The 15,416-nt window shown below is 50.5% G+C and overlaps 1 long non-coding RNA gene across 2 annotated transcripts in view; it reads right to left on the bottom strand.

The window, feature by feature from the left end:
* Positions 1-15,416, bottom strand: part of LOC114018506 — a 241,240-nt gene that overhangs the window by 159,182 nt on the left and 66,642 nt on the right. The window contains exon 3 of one of the 2 annotated variants that reach the window (XR_006288351.1): positions 5,644-5,783. The exons of the other annotated variant lie outside the window; for it this stretch is intronic. This is a non-coding gene — a long non-coding RNA (uncharacterized LOC114018506). The remainder of the gene's footprint in view (positions 1-5,643; positions 5,784-15,416) is intronic. 2 annotated transcript variants of the gene reach the window in all.

Here is a 15,416-nt window from a genome sequence, read left to right on the forward strand (position 1 = left end):
AGCTGAGGGGGTAGCCACACGGTAGGGGGAGGCAAAATGCGACCTTGTAACGAAAGCACATGTGCTATGTATGTAATGTTAACAGCAAGGTTTACCCTGAAAGAGTGTAGCCACTGTTTTATAAAATGTGTCTTTTTAAATACCGCTGTCCCTTTTTTTTTCTCCACCAGCTGCATGTGTTTCAACGATCACAGGATCTTCTCCTTCCCAGAGGCTAGTGAAGATTAGAAAGAAAAAAAAAAACGCACTCATGATGAAATGTTCTCTGAGCTCATGCTGTCCTCCCACACTGACAGAACACAGACGAATGCGTGGAGGCAAATAATGTCAGGGTGCAGGAAAGCACAAAATGACCGGGAGGAGAGGTGGCGGGCTGAAGAGAGTAAGTGGCGGGCTGAAGACAGGGCTGAAGCTCAAATGCGGCGGCAGCGTGATGAGAAGAGGCAGGATTCAATGCTGAGGCTGCTGGAGGACCAAACCAGTATGCTCCAGTGTATGGTTGAGCTGCAGCAAAGGCAGCTGGAGCACAGACTGCCACTACAGCCCCTGTGTAACCAACCACCCTCCTCCCCAAGTTCCATAGCCTCCACACCCAGACGCCCAAGAACGTGGTGGGGGGGCCACCGGCCAACCAGCCACTCCGCCACAGAGGATTGCCCAAAAAAAAGAAGGCTGGCATTCAATAAATTTTAAAGTTGTAAACTTTTAAAGTGCTCTGTGGCATTTTCCTTCCCTCCTCCACCACCCCTCCTGGGCTACCTTGGTAGTCATCCCCCTATTTGTGTGATGAATGAATAAAGAATGCATGAATGTGAAGCAACCATGACTTTATTGCCTCTGCAAGCGGTGATCGAAGGGAGGAGGGGAGGGTGGTTAGCTTACAGGGAAGTACAGTGAACCAAGGGGCGGGGGGTTTCATCAAGGAGAAACAAAGAGAACTTTCACACCGTAGCCTGGCCAGTCATGAAACTGGTTTTCAAAGCTTCTCTGATGCGTACCGCGCCCTCCTGTGCTCTTCTAACCGCCCTGGTGTCTGGCTGTGCATAACCAGCAGCCAGGCGATTTGTCTCAACCTCCCACCCCGCCATAAACGTCTCCCCCTTACTCTCACAGATATTGTGGAGCACACAGCAAGCAATAATAACAGTGGGAATATTGGTTTCGCTGAGGTCTAAGCGAGTCAGTAAACTGCACCAGCGCACCTTTAAACGTCCAAATGCACATTCTACCACCATTCTGCACTTGCTCAGCCTGTAGTTGAACAGCTCCTGACTACTGTCCAGGCTGCCTGTGTACGGCTTCATGAGCCAGGGCATTAAGGGGTAGGCTGGGTCCCCAAGGATACATATAGGCATTTCAACATCCCCAACAGTTATTTTCTGGTCTGGGAATAAAGTCCCTTCCTGCAGCTTTTGAAACAGATCAGAGTTCCTGAAGATGCGAGCGTCATGTACCTTTCCCGGCCATCCCACGTTGATGTTGGTGAAACGTCCCTTGTGATCCACGAGAGCTTGCAGCACTACTGAAAAGTACCCCTTGCGGTTTATGTACTCGCCGGCTTGGTGCTCCGGTGCCAAGATAGGGATATGGGTTCCGTCTATGGCCCCACCACAGTTAGGGAATCCCATTGCAGCAAAGCCATCCACTATGACCTGCACATTTCCCAGGGTCACTACCCTTGATATCAGCAGATCTTTGATGGCGTGGGCTACTTGCATCACAGCAGCCCACACAGTCGATTTGCCCACTCCAAATTGATTCCCGACTGACCGGTAGCTGTCTGGCGTTGCAAGCTTCCACAGGGCTATCGCCACTCGCTTCTCAACTGTGAGGGCTGCTCTCATCTTGGTATTCATGCGCTTCAGGGCAGGGGAAAGCAAGTCACAAAGTTCCATGAAAGTGCCCCTACGCATGCGAAAGTTTCGCAGCCACTGGGAATCGTCCCAGACCTGCAACACTATGCGGTCCCACCAGTCTGTGCTTGTTTCCCGAGCCCAGAATCGGCATTCCACAGCATGAACCTGCCCCATTAGCACCATGACGCATGCATTGCCAGGGCCCATGCTTTCAGAGAAATCTGTGTCCATGTCCTGATCACTCACGTGACCGCGCTGACGTCGCCTCCTCGCCCGGTATCGCTCTGCCAGGTTCTGGTGCTGCATATACTGCTGGATAATGCATGTGGTGTTTAATGTGCTCCTAATTGCAAAAGTGAGCTGAGCGGCCTCCATGCTTGCCTTGGTATGGCGTCAGCACAGAAAAAAGGCGCGGAACGATTGTCTGCCGTTGCTCTGACGGAGGGAGGGGCGACTGACGACATGGCTTACAGGGTTGGCTTCAGGGAGCTAAAATCAACAAAGGTGGTGGCTTTACATCAAGGAGTATTTCAGGCAGGACTTCACGGAGGGTTCCAATAAGAAATGGTGCACCTAAGTTATTGTTCTTATTGGAACAATGAGGTTAGTCTGGCCTCTGATTGATACATGGCTAGATTTACCTCGCTGCACCTTCTCTGTGAGAGACTGCAGTGTGACCTAGAGGAATGAGTCCCCTAGACGGGGGAGGGGGGGGGAAGCAAATGAGTACAAAACAAATCTGGTCTATTTCTTGTTTTGATCCACTCCATCTATCTTTTACATCTTTGGCTGGCAGCAGACGGTGCAGAAGGACTGCATGCCATCCACATCTCATGGCTGCCCGGCAGAAGATGATGCAATAGGACTGCTAGTAATCCGTATCGCCTGCCTGCTCACCATAAGACAGTTCAATAGGACTGACTGCAGGACTAAAGAGAATGACCTGGTCGAGTCACTCCAAATTTAGTCCCTGTGCCCATGTCTGTCCGACGCGGCCAGGAGCACCTCGGACATGACGATGACAGCTACCAGTCATATTGCACCGTCTGCTGCCAGAAGGCAATGGGTTGCTGCTGCTGTGTAGCAATGCCGTACCGCGTCTGCCAGCACCCAGGAGACATACGGTGACGGTTACTTGAGCGGGCTCCATGCTTGCCGTGGTATGGCGTCTGCACAGGTAACTCAGGAAAAAAGGAGCGAAACGATTGTCTGCCCTTGCTTTCACGGAGGGAGGGAGGGAACGGGGGCCTGACGATATGTACCCAGAACCACCCGCGACAATGTTTTAGCCCCATCAGGCATTGGGATCTCAACCCAGAATTCCAATGGGCAGCGGAGACTGCGGGAACTGTGGGATAGCTACCCACAGTGCAACACTCCGGAAGTCGATGCTAGCCTCGGTACTGTGGAAGCACTCCACTGAGTTAATGCACTTAATGCACTTAGAGCATTTTCTGTGGGGACACACACACTCAAATATATAAAACCGATTTCTAAAAAAACCTACTTCTATAAATTCGACCTGATTTCGTAGTGTAGACATACCCTGAAAACGGTAACTAGGAACCGGATCAGAGAGAGTAAGAATGCAGAATTCCAGGATTTGGGAAACCTCTCAATCCTTTGCTGGGATGGCAAAGAGAAGAGGAAGAGGAAATGGAACCTCTGCTGGGGGAACCAGATGAATTGGACAGAGGACATTAGGAAGACAATACCTTTACTAGTCCGGACAAATTACTTATGTACTGACAGAGCACGTGCGCTGGATGAAATGGTGGCATGTATACATAAACACTGAAGGATGCGCTTATGGTTATGGACTAGGACTCAACAGATCTGGGTTCAATTCTGACAGAAGCCCTCAGTGTGTAATCACAGGCAAGTTATTTAGACCTCAATCCTTCATAGAGCGCCACTGAAGTCAGAAGTCTGTCCTCTTGGATACACTTGCAAAATTGGGGCTGTGATCTCTCTGTGCCTCAATTCCCAATTTGTAAGATGAGGATAACAATACTCCCTTTCTCTGTCTTGTCTATTTAGATTGTAAGGTTGAGACTCTCTCATTACATATCTGTAAAGTACCATGAACAACGTACCCTTTTCTCTGATGGAGACTCAGACTCCATATTTTACCTGGTGATTTGCATGTTATCAAAGAAAGAGAGAAGGGGAAGTAATGATAGTGGGTTTTTCTCCTCTCTCCAGACCTTGTGGAGACCATGGTCATACAAACACCCTCTAAACCAATTATGTGCCTATGGTAATGGGTTTTTTAGAAGACTCAATCGATACACGAAGTGAATCTGGTTCTCTCTCTTATTCCACACTCCTGCAATTAAGGTTATTACATTTAATTTTTTTGCAATGATAATGATGAGACATCTGCCACTTCCTTCTAGCCCCAGAAGTCAACCCAGCCTGAAGACCACTTCCTAAAGCGTTAGGAAAGAATATCCAGTTGTAAATTACACCAAAATAGTGTTACCGATTGTTACCATGCGACAGGTGTTCCTCTGTGACTGTTTTTATTTGCCACCTAAAGTCAGCTACTAAACTGTATGGAGGACTGATCGCAAACTCTTCATATAGTATCCAGTTCGCACAGAGAAGGTTTCAGTATATTTCACATTCTCACACCTCTGTAAAAAGACCCCTCTGAAGGCCTCTTGAGGTCTTGGGATGTCAGCCAGTTACAGAGTTTTTACATTTTAGTGTCATGAGGCAACTTCACTACTAATTCCTATATATTAATCCACATTAGTCTGCTCCCGCAGATGAGCACAAGAATATCAAAACAACTCAAATTCCATGGAGACCTTTAAATTAAAATAGCAGTTCAATAATTCAGTAGATGATTTTGGGTTGTTAGGTTCTGCAATAATATATCTTGTCTGGAGTATCTTATTAATTCTAAATTGTGGTGGGTATTTTAAAGACAATCCAAAGAACAGAGTTTCCATTAGAGCAGGCACAGCTAAACTATAGCAGGTGAAGCTGTACATAAAAGAAAATACCACATATTTAAAAAAAAAAATACATACTCTGAAAGTAGCTACAAAGGTGCAGTCAACAGAGGAACATCTTGAAGCAATAAGCAGTGAACCATCCTGCACATGCTAGTCTAGTCTCATTATTAAAGGCGCTTTTTTTTAAAAAAAATAAGTCACTCTTGCTAGATCAGAAATATGATCTTGCGTATCCACCAGTACAGAACAACGTACTATTCTGCGGCAAAAGAGCAGGCAAAGCGTAGTGATGACTGGTATCATTTGGGAACTGTAATATTAGCAAGTGTGTGGTGCAGGGGGAAACGTGATGAACAAAACAGTTTGGGGACATATCTCAAACCACACAACTCTATTTCTAGGGATAGAAAAATTCAGTGTCGTCTCTGCCTGAAATGCACCACATCCCTCCCATCCTGGCTGAAATGTCTCTCATGGTCTCAGCAGTTTGTGGAAAGATCAAATAGGGCCAGCTAGTAGCTTCCAGTCTTGAGTGTTTCGGGGCTTCCTTGAGAGTAATGTGAAGAGAGTGTAAAGCTTGAAAACCATCACCCCTCCACAGAGACAACAGCAAAGGCGGTGGTGGGGAATCTCTAAGCAGCAGCTGCTACTGTTTGGGGGGAGGGTGAGGGGGGGTACGCAGCGGCTGCAAAGACCAAAGGCACCTGCCACTTCAGAAGTGGGTTTCTGGACTGCATGGGGCAGATCAGAAAAAGTATGAGCTCTTGTTGTTTTAATGCAAAGGACTGCACCAGAGCTATTAGATAGTGAATATTTCCTACCTGAACCAAGCCAACAAAGTTTTCCAGATTACCCCATGTCTGTGGTTCTTAACCAGGGGTACGCGTACCCCTGGGGGCATGCAGAGGTCTTCCAGGAGATACATCAACTCATATAGAGATTTTCCTGGTTTTACTACAGGCTACAGAAAAACCACTAGCGAAGTCAGTAGAAACTAAAATTTAATACAATATTTATACTGTTCTATATAAATATAATATTTATATACCAATTGATTTATTTTATAATTATATGGTAAAAATGAGAAAGTCAGCAATTTTTTCAGTAACAGTGTGCAGTGACACTTTTGTATTTTTATATCTGAATTTGTAAGCAAGTAGTTTTTAAGTGAGGTGAAACTTGGGGGTAGGCAAGACAAATCAGACTCCTGAAAGAGGTACAGTAGTCTGTAAAGATTGAGAGCCACTGCCTCATGTTATACTGTTCATGAGGCAACAGTCACACACATGCTCTGCTACTGAAAACCTGATTTTGTACTTGCATTAGCTGTTTTACATCCAGGGCAATGGACTGGATATACTGAAAATGGTAAGTACTGAGAAAGTATCCATCATGCACAAAAAGGAAGTGATAACGAGAGAAAGCAGCGCCAAATTCGCTTCAGATTGCAGGGACTGACTTCCTGCCATCTATCAATATCAAGAGAAGACAGGAACCTCTCTCTTCCAAACTGAAGTAAGTGTACACAAACTAATTCCTCATTTGTCACTCCCATCTCTAAAGACTAGGTCACAGGAGAAAACTAACAACAGTTCAGAAAAGGACAGTGGAACTCACTCTGATTTCAATAAAATAACTTCTAGGCTTATGACTAAATGTCATCCGTATTGTCTATATCTGGAACTGGGGTGGGATGGGGTAGGGGGTGGGGAAGAGGTCTGAGAAGGGGTTTAAAAACACAAAATATTCAATACACAAATCAAAGATTTAGGCCTAACTTTTCCAGAAGCAAGCAGTGATTTTAGGTGCCCAACCTGAGACTCCTTACAAGAGCCTTATTTATAGAGGACAGGTTCTTGGCACTCTCTGAAAATTAGGCCCCACTGAGTTGGACACCCACAAATGGAGTTGCTCAAGATCTATCTGGCTTTTGACAACTTTCAGACCTGATTTCAGAGTATTTTGGGGGAGTTTTCAGTGGGAAACCCAGTCTAGCAAGAGAAAGTATCTCTAGATTAAATTCTCTTCTTCTGCCATGCTTCAGTAGATCCAATTTACAAAACCATATATAAAAGACTCCATAAAAATTACCATTGTCAAATTTATTTTATGGTTTTGGTTTCCCCCCCACCAAAATGAATAAATACTTTAAAGGGAAAAAAAGGACACGATTCCCTTTATTTGTTGCCAGCTGAACACAGATTTGAAAACTTCAGCAAACCTGCAATTTTGGTGTTTGTCTGTGCTGGGTACGAAAGGATTCGCTAAAGTGGTTAGTCATCACAGGAGCATTTCTGCAATGTGCCAACGTTGTTTTTCACTTTAATGTAATCGTGTGTAACATAGACAAAGCACATGCATGGCTTTTTTACATTGTTGCCCTAATCCCAAAAATCAATTACGTGCTTTTGAAAACAAGGGGACGGAGGGGGACAACCCCCCCGCCCAAAAGACAGTTACCTTTTCCGTAACTGGTGTTCTTCGAGATGTGTTGCTCATGTCTATTCCACAATAGGAGTGTGCCGGAAGTTTTTCCCCTAGCAGTACCCGGGGGGGGGGGGGGGGGGGGGGGGAGCACCCCGCGCGACCCCTGGCGCGGTATAAGGGGAGCTATGCGCCTCCCCCCCAACCCTCAGTTCCTTCTCGCCAGACAACTCCGACAGAGGGGAAGGACGGTGGGACGTGGAATAGACACGAGCAACACATCCCGAAGAACACCTGTTATGAAAAAGGTAACTGTCTTCTCTTCTTCGAGTGATTGCTCATGTGTATTCCACAATAGGTGATTCCAAGCTATAGCTGTTGAAGGTGGGTAGGAGTTCACAAGTTCCCAGGACGGAGGACAGCCCTGCCGAACCCGGCATCATCCCTGGTTTGGGGGATGATCGCATAGTGCGAGGTGAACGTGTGAACCGAAGACCACGTGGCAGCCCTACAAATGTCCTGGATGGGGACGTGGGCCACGAAGGCAGCCAACGAGGCCTGCGCCCAAGTCTAGTGTGCCCTCACACTGGGTGACGGGGGGACACCCACCAGCTCATAACAGGAACGGATGCATGAAGTGATCCAGTTGGAAAGCCACTGAGTGGACACTGGCTGGCCCCTCGTGCGCTCAGCCAAGGCGACAAACAGTTGTGAGGATTTTCTGAACGGCCTGGTCCACTCAAGGTAGAAAGCCAGAGCCTGCACACATCGAGCATGTGGAGACGGCGCTCCTCACTGGGCGCATGGAGGCTTGGGGCAGAGGACCGGTAGAAAAATACCCTGACCCATGTGGTAGGCGGAGACCACCTTCGGGAGGAACGCAGGGTGTGGGCGGAGCTGGACCTTGTCTTTATGAAAGACCATGTATGGTGGCTCGGAGGTCAGGGCCCTGAGCTCTGAGACTCGCCTGGCCTACGTGATTGCAACCAGGAAAGCCACCTTCCATGAGAGGTGAAACCAGGAGCACGTGGCCAGTGGTTCAAACAGGGGCCCTGAGACGAGCCAACACCAGGTTTAGGTCCCACTGCAGGACCGGGGGTCTAGAATACAGAAAAAGACGGTCCAAACCCATAAGGAACCGGCCAGTCATAGCATGGGAAAATACCATGTGCCCTTGCACAGGCCGATGGAAGGCCGATGTGACTGCCACGTGCACCTTGGCTGACAAGGGCACCAGGCCCTGGGCCCTCAGGTGGAGGAGGTAATCAAGGATAAGCTGGATCGGGGTGGTCAGCGGGGAGACACCCTGGTCCACGGCTGACCTAGAAAACTGGGACCACTTTGCCAAATAAGTGCGGTGAGTGGAGGGCCATCTACTTTCGAGGAGGCCGTGCTGAACCTGCTCTGAGCATGCCCTTTCCTCTCCACCCAACCACCGAACAGCCACGCCGCGAGGTGAAGAGCCGCCAGGTTGGGGTGGAAGCGGCGGCCCTGGTCCTGAGAGAGCAGGTCCGGGCAGAGTGGCAACGGCCACGGAGGAGCTACCGCCAGGCCCGTGAGGGTCCCATAACAACGCTGCCTGGGCCACGCCGGGACAATCAGGAGGACCCGGGCCTTGTCCGTCTTTATTTTCTCCAGGACCGGGCTGATTAGAGGGAAGGGGGGAAAGGCGTAGAGAAGCCAGCCTGACCAGAACAGGAGAAAGGCATCGGAGATAGTGCCCCTCCCCAGGCCCCCCTGGAGCAGAACCGGGGGCATCGCCGGTTCTGCCGAGTCATGAACAGGTCCACCTAGAGAGTTCTCCACCTTCAGAAGAGCCCGTGAGCCACTTCCGGGTGGAGGGACCACTCACATTGCGAGGAACAGTCCCTGCTCAAGCAATCCGCTCTCTCATTCTGACAGGTTTCAGAGTAACAGCCGTGTTAGTCTGTATTCGCAAAAAGAAAAGGAGGACTTGTGGCACCTTAGAGACTAACCAATTTATTTGAGCATGAGCTTTCGTGAGCTACAGCTCACTTCATCGGATGCATACTGTGGAAATTGCAGAATATCATTATTATATATATATGTATATAATAATGATATTCTGCAATTTCCACAGTATGCATCCGATGAAGTGAGCTGTAGCTCACGAAAGCTCATGCTCAAATAAATTGGTTAGTCTCTAAGGTGCCACAAGTCCTCCTTTTCTCTCATTCTGGGCGCCCGGTAGGTAGAAGGCCTTCAGGTGGATTTCATGGACCATACAGAAGTCCCACAGCCTGAGGGCTTCGCAGCAGAGGATCAGGCCCCGCCTTGCCTGTTGGTATAGAACATTGAGGCCATGTTGTCCGTGAGGACCCCGACTACCTTGCCCTCCAGGTGAGAGCGGAAGGCCATACACGCCAACCGCAGCGCCCTGACCTCCTTGACATTTATGTGTAAGGTCAGGTCTTGAGCCAACCACAGGCCTTGGGTCTGAAAGTTCCCCATAGGGGCCCCCCAACCCAGGTCCAACACACTGGACACCAGCTCCAACGACAGGGCTCTGTCCCTGAACGGGACCCCTTGGAGCATGTTGTTTGGGGCGGACCACCACCGTAGGGAGGTGATCACAGAGTCCGGCACGGTGAGGACCTTGTCCATCCTGTCTGTGGCCTGGGAGAACTTCGAGGCCAACCAGAGCTGGAGGGGCCTCATCCTGAGTCTGGCATAACAGACCACGTACGTGCACACTGAAATGTGACCCAAGAGTTGTAGACAAACCCTGGCTGTTGTCACCAGGAACCTTGTGACTGAGTCGATGAGACCTTTCAGGGTCTCAAATCTGTCTGGCGGGAGAGAGGGCCTGGCTGACACTGCGTCCAGGAGCGCCCCGATAAACTCTATGCGTTGGACCGGGACTAACGTGGACTTGGTGTTGTTTACAACAGGCCCAAGGCAGTGCACGTGGACAGGAGGAGCACCACGTGATCCCTTACTGGCGACCAGGAGGTGCCCTTGACAAGCCAATCTTCCAGATAGGGAAATATCTGGACCCCCCGCTGTCTGAGGTAGGCTGCTACCACCAACATGCATTTTGTAAACACCCTGGGGGCAGTGGACAGACCAAATGGGAGGACCGTGAATTGGTAGTGATTCCGTCCCATCACGAAACGGAGGAAGCACCTGTGCCCCTCGAATATGGGGATGTGGAAGTACGCATCCTGTAGATCGAGGGCAGCGTACCAGTCCCCGGGATCCAGGGAGGGGATGATGGAGGCCAGGGAGACCATGTGGAACTTGAGCTTCACCATGTACTGGTACAGACCTCGGAGGTCCAGGGTGGGCCTGAGCCCTCCTTTGGCCTTTGGGATAAGGAAATAACGGTAGTAATACCCCTTGCCCATGACCTCCTCGGGCACCGCCTCTATCGCTCCTAGACCTAGGAGCTGCCCTACCTCCTGCTCGAGCAGAACTTCATGCGAGGGGGGATGGGGGCGGGGGATGGTTGGGCCGGGAGAAAGTAAACTGGAGGCTGTAACCCTGGGAGATGGTGTTGAGGACCCATCGGGCCAAAGTTAGCCGCCTTCCAGGAGGAAAGCGCACAACCGGCTGAAGAAGGGAAGCTTTATTGGGGGGTGGATCCCTGATGAGGACTGGTTGGGTGCCCCCGAGCTTCCCGTCAAAAACACCTTTTCCCCGCCTGCTTGCCCTTGGAGGACCCAGGCTGGGGGGCAGGCCAAAACTGCCTCTCAGGGCATCTCTCATAGTCCCACTGCTTCTTATGGGCGGCCTCGGAGGGAGTCTGCTGTGGCTTCAACTTAGGCTTTGCCGGAGCGGGGACATAGAGACCCAGAGTCTGGAGGGTCGTGCAGGAGTCTTTCATGCCATGCAGCCCTGTATCTGTTTCCTCTGCAAACAGAGCTTTCCCGGCAAACAGCAGATCCTGCATGGAAGACTGCGCCTCGCTGGACAGCCCAGAGAGCAGGATTCATGACGCCCGTCTCATGGACACCGCGGAGGCCACTGATCGTGTGGCTGTGTCCGCAGCATCCCAGGCTGCCTGCAGGGATGCCCTAGCGGCCGCTGCCCCTTCCTCCACTAGCGCCTTGAACTCCTTCCTATCGCTCTCCTGGAGGGAGTCCTCAAACTTGGACAGGGAGCCCCACAGATTGAATGTGTACCGGCCCAAGAGAGCCTGATTGTTTGCCACTCTTAACTGGAAGCTCGAAGATGAACAAACCTTCCTTCCAAAAAAGAGTCCTGTCTCTGAGAATCTTTGTTCTTTGGGGTCGGGGCTGGCTGACCCTGCCGTTCTCTGTGGTTGATCCACTCGACCACCAGGGAGTTGACCACCAGGTGGGTATACAAGTATTCATGCCCCTTAGCGGGTACAAAGTACTTGCATTCCACCTTTTTAGAGATGGGGGCCAATGAGGCCGGTGTTTGCCACAGGGGATTTGAAATCTTAGCCATCCCTTCATGGAGGGGCAAGGCCACCCTACCTGGTGCCAATGGGGACAACACGTTAAACAGGGAGTCTGAGAGCTCCTCCATCTCCTCTGCTGGAGGTGGGGGCTTGCTGCCACCCTCTTTAAGAGTTCTTGGTGGGCCCCGAAGCCCTCCTGTGGGACAGAGTGGGGCGGGGCCGCAATCGCCTCCTCCAGGCAGGGCGAAGAGGCTGGTGCGGTGCTCCGGATGTCTGCTGGCATCGGAGGGTCCACCACCTGGTCGGACTCCAGGCACGGTGCCAAGGACACACATCCCACCGCCTCCTTCTCAGGTGTCTGGAGAGGGGGGCCGACGGTGCCTCCAAAGCTCCGGCCACCAAGCAAGCTCCCCCGGTGCTCCAGAGGCCACGGTGCCCACTGGTACCATCGGGCCGGTCACGACACTCGGTACCACTACACCTGCTGTGGCACCAGTGGGGCCAGCTGTTCGGGTTGGCTGGCCTGGCCCATCAAAGGACGGCTATGAATGGAGACCAGGCTGGCGTAAGATCTGCTGCTGTCTCTGGACAGGGAGGAGCGGCGCTGCCGGGATCTACAATGGCCATGGAACCACGATCTGGACGTGGAGCACCGGTACCAACGGTAACAGCTGCTCCGCGAACAGCCTCGACGGGCGGACCCGCGACAGCAAAACGCCGGTGATCGACACCCGGGGCTGCGATGTCTTGGCGGAGACTTGGAGCTGGAGTCCAAGTGGGAATGGCGTCAATGACCGTGGCATGATTGACTGCAGTACCCTCTCCAAGACGAGGACCGATGGCGACGTCCGCCGTAGTCCCGCTGATATTCGCTCCTTGAGGACAAGCAGTGCTACGAGTCCCAGCTGGACGGAACCCAGACAGACAGTGGTCGGTGTTGAGGGCAATCCACCTGGACTCTGCCCGGAGCGATCACTGGGCAGCGATCAGCGTCGGGAACATTCCCTCGACCGAGACCGGTACCAGGCAGGAGGCGACTGCGGAGATCCCAGGGCACCGACATGGACATCCAGGCTGCCTGGAGGGCTTCAGGCATGGACAGCATCCGGAAAGGCCTGTTCCAAAGGGGCCAGACTACTCCATTCAATGTGAGTCGGAGGCCTGGGGCTTGGTGGGGATTGAGGACTGCCCAACATGGACCTAGCCTTTGTCCCAGACTTCCCTCGGTGCCACTGTGAAGAGGGAGTCTTCCTGGCCCTCTTGGCGTGCCCGTGGACGGGGAGTGGTGCCGATGCCACCAGAGGGTCGCCGCATACCAATGCTGCGGTGCCGGGTACCAGTTTGGAGCGTTGTGCCGGGGTCAGGGTCAGTGTCGACTCCAACAGGATGGCCCGGAGCCTAATGTCTCTTTCTCTTTTGGTCCGAGGCTTACACAACTTGCAAATCTTGCACCTTTTGCTGATATGGGTTTCTCCCAAGCAGCGCAAACAGTCTGCGTGCGGGTCACTTCTTTGCACAGAACACCTACAAGAGCCGCACGACAAACCACGGGGTGCAGGGAATGCCCCGGCCCGGGCTCACTGACTCACTAAACTAACTAAATAGCTAACTACAGGTACGAACGCTGAACGAACGAACAGTTCTGGGGACGAGCTACAGCAAAGCTGGAGCAGCGCAGTTCCGACGCACCTTCACTGGCGGCAAGAAGGACCTGAGGGTCGGGGCAGCGTGCAGCTCCCCTTACACCACGCCAGGCAGGCGCCACGGGGGACGCCCCCCGCCACGGGTACTGCTAGGAGAAAAACTTCCGGCAGCGGTGCACATGGCGAGCATGCACACCTATTGTGGAATACACATGAGCCATCACTCGAAGAGCTGAACCTGTTTGCATTAATAACTTGTAACAAATCAATAGGGGGTACGGAGCACAGATACAGAAAGATTTAAAGCAGGGAAAAGCACACATGTAACCCACTGCTCAGTGTTTGCAATGCTTCCCCCTCTGTGCCAAATCTACAGAGGATATGGCTCTTCTACATCTCTCAGCTCGGAGACAGAGGCTATGTATTCACTGTAAACCCTGCTGTACCACAGCTGCAGCACTTCTGTCCTGCTTCAGAGTAGACATTACGATGATGGGAGGGGTTCTCCTGTCCCTGCAGTTAATCTACCTCCCTTAGAGGCAATAGCTAGCTCGAGAGGAGAATTCTTCCATTGATCTAGCACTATTTACACCAGGGTTAGGTCACTTTAGCACTCTGGCACTCAGGGATGTGGATTTTTCATGCCACTGAGCATCACCACCACTCATTCAACCTAACTTTTTAGCGTACACCTGGGCATAGGCTTGGTCTACACCTAAACAAGTTTTGCCAGTACAGTTAAGTTGGTAAAGGGTAGGGTGGTGGGTTGTTCTTTTCTTTGTTGTTGTTGGTTGGGGTTTTTTTTGTTGCGTTTTGTTTTTTACTGACACAGCTATGCTGGCAAAAATCCTAGTGTAGACACAGTTGCACTGACAAAGTTTCGTGTAGCATATTTTGTTCAAGGAACAGACAAGCTATACCAGCAAAAGGACGTTTTTCCGGTATAAATTCTGTCTACACGAGGGAAGTTTGCTATTACTGCTATATACTATTTTAAATATAGACAAGGCTTAATTCGTTTTTTTGCTCAAGCTTACTCGTTTTCATATTTGGTGGTCCCCCGTTCAATCCCCAGGACTGACCAAGGTGATAGTAATTACTCGTATGCTAGGACAGCCATACTCAGACTGAGGCTCACAAGCTGCAAGCAGCTCTTCAATGTGTTTCCTGCGGCTCTTTGCAGCACATGATATTAAAACACTATGTGATTGAATATACAGCACTATAGTAACGGAAACAACGAATTCACACCACCACAGCTCTTTTGGGTAATGTTGATCACTGAGGTCTGAGTATCACTGCACTGCTCAATCTCTATTAAAAGCACATACTCATTACAGCTGATCAAAGTTTTCTGAATTTTGGGTTTTTGTTTGTTTGTTTGTTTTAAGACAAAACAAGTTTTCATTAAATATTTAAATTTTATTTTTGGTGGGGGTTAGGCTCTAATGTTGACTAGCTCATTTTACACGCGCACACACACACAGCACGCTTGATTCTCAAAAGCACTAAGGCCCCTTTATGCTGCTCTCAGAGCATAAAGGAGCCTTAAAGGGACAGCACTGACTCGGCACACAGGGCATCAAAGGCCAGTGTACAGCTGGTAAAAGACGTCGAGGTCACCCCGTTCCCAACCCCTGGCACTGGGATCAGACCAGAGGCGTGGCCAGACAACACTGTGCTGCAGCTATTCTCTACTTCCCAGAGCCTATGGGGAAGGGGGCACAGAATCATATGAGAGGTCCTCTAGTCCAGTCTCCTGCACTCATGGCAGGACTATATTACCTAGACCATCCTTGACATAGTCTAATCTGCTCTTAAAAATCTCCAGTGATGGAGATTCCACAGCCACCCTAGGCAATTCATTCCAGTGCTTCACCACCCTGACAGTTAGGAAGTTTTTCCAAATGTCCAACCTAAACCTCCCTTGCTGCAATTTAAGACCATTGCTTCTCGTCCTATCCTCACAGGTTAACAAGAATAATTTTTCTCCCTCCTCCTTTTATGTACCTGAAAACTGTTATGTCCCCCCTCAGTCTTCTTTTCCAGACTAAACAAACCCACTTTTTTCAATCTTCCCTCATAGGTCATGTTTTCTAGACCTTTAATCATTTTTGCTGCTCTTCTCTGGACTGTC

This window comes from Chelonia mydas, chromosome 2 (genome assembly GCF_015237465.2).
Source record: "Chelonia mydas isolate rCheMyd1 chromosome 2, rCheMyd1.pri.v2, whole genome shotgun sequence".
NCBI lineage: Eukaryota > Metazoa > Chordata > Testudines > Cheloniidae > Chelonia > Chelonia mydas.